Consider the following 4,974-nt stretch of genomic DNA (forward strand, 5'->3'; position numbering starts at 1 on the left):
GCAAACCACCTCTCAAGGTCTCAATGAAAAGTTTTGAATTATTCAGTGCTAAGGTCACTTCAAAAACATCATGTTCCCTGCAAAATGTCATTTATACTCAGTAAAGCCAATGAACTATAAACACACATGCACTTAATGCAAAGTCAACAAACACAGCCGCACTCAGAGCTGATGGTTTCTTTGAGAACAACCAGCCCTGCAGTGATTTTCATTTGTGGCAGGTCCAGTACGGTTTAGCATGAGGAGCGTTGAGGCCCCTGCTATTTCTGACACTGTCATTATCAATGACTCCAGCGCTGTCTGTGCATGTGTAATGCTTTACTTTGTTCTATGTTGAATTAAGCTGTCCCAAAGGATAATTGCAAGGGTATGGTGGTGATTGCAGAATCAGTGTTTCTCTTTTTTTCCCCAGGCAAGGAGATCATGTGCATCTGCAAGTACGGCTCACGGGTAAGTCCTGTTTCCTGCTATTTCTGTGTAATTTCCAGTGAGGCTTTTGCATTGCGGCGACGTGTAATTATTCTTCTCTCTTTGTGGCAAGACAAAAAAGAGGAAGCACTCGTTCATGAACTTAAAATTTACCCTGTGGAAAAACTAAAGCGTTTCTACATGTGTGTGCGACACATCTGCAGAGTATGAGACATCTACATTTTGGCTGTTTAACTCAATGCAGAATCCTGCACTGTAAAAATCAGTTTCTTAATGAGTATTTCTGTCATTTTCCAATAAAAATGTCTAAATATCCTTACATACTTCATAAGGATTTTATATTTATTTGAGAAGCAAAGATTTGTTAAATAATAAGACAAACAATAAGACAAACAACACTACCGTTTAAAGGCTTTTTCTTGTTTTTGAAAAAAAGTCTCTTATGTTCACAAAGACTGTGTTTATTGGATCATAAATACAGTAAAACAGTTTATATTGTGAAATATTATTGCAACTTTAAAATAAATATTTTTTATGTTAATATATTTAGACACATTCAGTATATATATATATATATATATATATATATATATATATATATATATATATATATATATATATATATATATATATATATATATATCTTTTTTCTTTTTTTTTTACAAAATTTACAGAGATTTATATTCAAAACAAGAAAGAACTAAACTTAACTTAATTTGAAAATACAATACTTATTTTACACAGTTTTGCATCTCAATTAAATACAATATATCCTGATTTAAGGATGTTTACATATTTTTATTGAACATTATTATTATTATTATTTTATGTATTTTTTTGCCAGTGTTCAGCACATAAAAACATAAATGTGGTGACTAGCATTTCTCACATTCTGTCACACAATATATAATTTGCTCTACTTATTTTTGAATTTTCCAATACTCGGCTGCTTTAGTGAATCCTCTAGGCTTGTTTAATGTCCTAAATGAGGTCTGTCCAGCTTTACGAACTCTAACTGTCATCTGTCCTCAGTCAGTGGCCTTCGAGGCCCACAGTCTGTCTGTCCCCAGTGTGCTGTGGTTGGGCCTCCTGCCTTCAGACATCCAGAGGTTTGGGAAAGTCAACTCATTACTTTGCTCTGTGGTTTGTGATCGAGGCTGGGCTTGCTCTGGTTTCCGTTTTCTGGGTTTTTTTGTTTTGGTTTTTGTTGCTGTTGCTGTTTTTTATTTCCTTCCGTTCGAAAGCTATTTTTAAGTGGATGTGTAGACTGTCATGATCCTCAGAAATCAGAAGCTCTTTTTAGTAATATAGAGTAAAATACAGAAGAAAGAAATGTTAGTTGCAGTTGTTGGCACCACGTACATGATACGTTAAACACTGGGCACTTTAAAAGGTATACTATCTAGTTTCGTTTTCAGCTCTTTTGTGCTTTTAGAAGCACGGGGTGTAGGTAATTAATGCCACACTACCAAAAAAGAATCATTCCAGTGTGCAATTTTCCATCTTCTAATCTGGATTCAGCAGACTACCGCAATCTGGCATACTTTACCAGGTCTATACAACATTTCTTTACTGAATTAGCTCTTTAAAATGCTGTCCACTTGACTACACTGAGTTTTGATTTATGCCCAATTTACACTTCATCTGATGATCTATAGAAAATATGCATTTGCAAGTAAAATTTTAATTACCTAAAGCACAACATTAATTTTGGCAAATAGCACTTGATGAATCTATATAATAAACGCTTATTTTCATAGGAAAGTGCAGTGTTTGCACTAAAAAGAATTACTAGAATCTGGATCGTGATCTGGATTGAAGGTTTTTGTACTGAAATGCACAAACTGGATGGACAAATGGCCAGCTGTTTAGGGAATCCTTCACAGCATGCATTCAAAAAAGCACTGGAGACATCCTCAGGTATTTTCGTTCTGATTCCGACAGCATCAGCACATTCATGCTGGCAACTTCCTGCTCCACCTCGTCCCAAAATCACTACTGGACCGAGATCCTGCACATATGCATACGATTGCAACACACTGATGTCATGTTTGTGAAAAGCATGATTTGTAGAACAACCCACTTAAAATCTACCCGAAATTAAAAACAGTTGTTTTGGCCAAGTACTGAATCTACTGCTCGCATTACACAGAACAAATGCATTGGATTTAATGGACTAGGCGGTGTTTTTTAGTTCTCAGTTTTAATCTGCCGTAGTATGATAAACGAACAGAATTGATTCTGGGCTGGTCTTAGCATAAAGTTATTGTAAAGCGAGCTTATTTTAATATATAGTTGTTTCTCAGATGTGAACCAGCACAAGTTCACACGTCTTCCAATTTTTGATGTTTTAACATCTGCAACACTTTATGATCATGTCTGAAAGCTTAAAGGAATGATGACCACAAAAACTAATTTGGATATGTCTCTTGTTTTCTCTATAAGCAGAAAAGTGAAGCTTATCATTTTATAAAAACACATATTGTTCCGCTAAAACGTATTAATTTTTATTAACCGTTCATTTAAAACGGTAAATGATTTAGATCATGTTTGTGTTTAGATTATGAATGCATGCGTTTTTGTGGTCTCTGCATATGTATGGACTGTCACAGGTACAGAGTGCCAGAGGAAACTATTTTAAAAACCATTTTCTCCAGCAGATGAGAGGAAAATCAACAGCTTGAGGAACAGAGCCTAAAGCCCAAAGATGTTTTCTCTGAGAATGTGACAGTAGTGCGTTGGCAGGTGTGTGCAGGTCCCAAGAATGTGCGTGATGTAATCTGTGTGTTTGTGTCAGTTCTCAGTGAGAATCAATGCTGAGACTGAAGCAGAAAGCTGAGATGCATCGCCCCACAGTTCCTCGCTGGAGTCTACCTGCCAAGTGAACACGCGCCCTCTACTGGCGCACATATGCGTGTTCTGCACGACTTGCATGATGAAATACTGCGCTGATACTGTTCCAGGGTGTCAGATAAGCTGGTATGTTAGATTTCCGTCACTGCAGACTGTGAGTTATGAGCTCAGATATGCTATAAATCATTTGAGCCGTTATGTTGAAACTGCTCTGGAATGTCACATATTTGCTTTGGCTGTGAATACGGAAAAGCCGAAATAAACAGAACGCTTTCATTTCTTGGCGAACTCCCTCATGAAACAGACTGATTAATATTACACTTTGTGATGGCTGCTGTATGACATTAGTGCAAGACTTAATAATTAATAACAAGGTTAATAATTGATTCCATTAAAAAGTAAGGTAAATATAAATATAGACTATTCTTCCATCCAGATGGTTTAGTGTATTCATTTTTTTTAAACGATGTTATTTTATTTATTTATTGTTTTATTTATTTATTTATTTATTGCTGTGGAGGCATTGGCTTTTGTTACGATTTTGTTGTACAGGTAAATAAAAGAGTCTGTACAGTGCTTCGTGTGTTCTACAGTTCTGTGGATAATAATCTCATTAAGGTAATGACTGTTATTTATCGCCAGAGGGCGCTGTTTACTCAGTTTTGTTCTATTCAGAAAACATTTAGACACATTTTGACCCTTCTTAGGTTATGAGGTTTATTGTAGAGCTGCTGCTTCTTCTTCTTCTTCTTTAAATTTTGCATAATGCAGTAGAAAGTAACTTGTTGATCATATAAAGCTTCTGCGTTCAGGAAAAAATGTGCATTGCAAAACTATTTTGAAAGATTTTTCTACCAACTATATACTAATTACAGATTTGTCTATGAATGGTTTATACTGTGTCGTCTTTTATTTATAGTTTTTTTATTTATTAATACATGTTATTTGATTACTGTTAGGACATTGAGGTGCCGTGTCCTCCAGATGACATTATCTGTCTGGCCTCAGTCCGCTGCAGCGCCTGGGAGCTTCCTCATTGTGGTCCTGAGCCAGTGATCTGATGAATAAAGAAACTGACACTCTTCACAAACAAGCTACAAAATCAAGCCTGCAACACTTAGAGGAAGTCATCAAAGGCCCTTTTTTTTCCTTTTCAGCAAATGTCAGGTGCCTAATCTTTTGATTTAGTTTTTTTAGGGCTCAAGCCTGGAGGGCGAAGAGCCCTATTGTTTTCCTTAGGATTATTTTTTTTTTTTTTTTTTTCTTTCTTTATATTCCTCTAATTTTTTTCCAAGGGTTCGGGGGCTTTTTTGGGGCCCTTAACATGCTTAAAAAAGTCTTGAAAATTGGCACACACCTTGGAATCTGCGGCCATTAGGGCCGGGCAGAGACTGGTACACGGGGCGTGGCACAGGGGCTCTACAGCGCCCCCTGGAATATTGAGGGCCATATATCATCCATACTTGCACGTATACATATTAAACTCGGTACACATGTAGATCTCATCAAACCAAACAACTCTCGCACTGCATGTCATAAGCTCCGCCCAACAGGAAGTTGGCTATTTAGGTTTTGTGAAAAAAACACATGCTCTGGAATTTGATATACTCCTCTGAGGGAACTCCACCCGTTTCGCCCACAAAAACTCGGTGAACATGATCTCAAGACATTGGGGATGCTAAATTGCGAAGA

At 36.7% G+C, this 4,974-nt stretch overlaps 1 pseudogene; it reads left to right on the forward strand.

The window, feature by feature from the left end:
* LOC122135211 overlaps positions 1 to 3,127 on the forward strand; it is an 8,646-nt pseudogene extending 5,519 nt beyond the window's left edge.
* Positions 3,128 to 4,974: the final 1,847 nt, after the last annotated feature.

The sequence above is a fragment of the Cyprinus carpio genome, chromosome A23, assembly GCF_018340385.1.
Source record: "Cyprinus carpio isolate SPL01 chromosome A23, ASM1834038v1, whole genome shotgun sequence".
Taxonomy (NCBI): domain Eukaryota; kingdom Metazoa; phylum Chordata; class Actinopteri; order Cypriniformes; family Cyprinidae; genus Cyprinus; species Cyprinus carpio.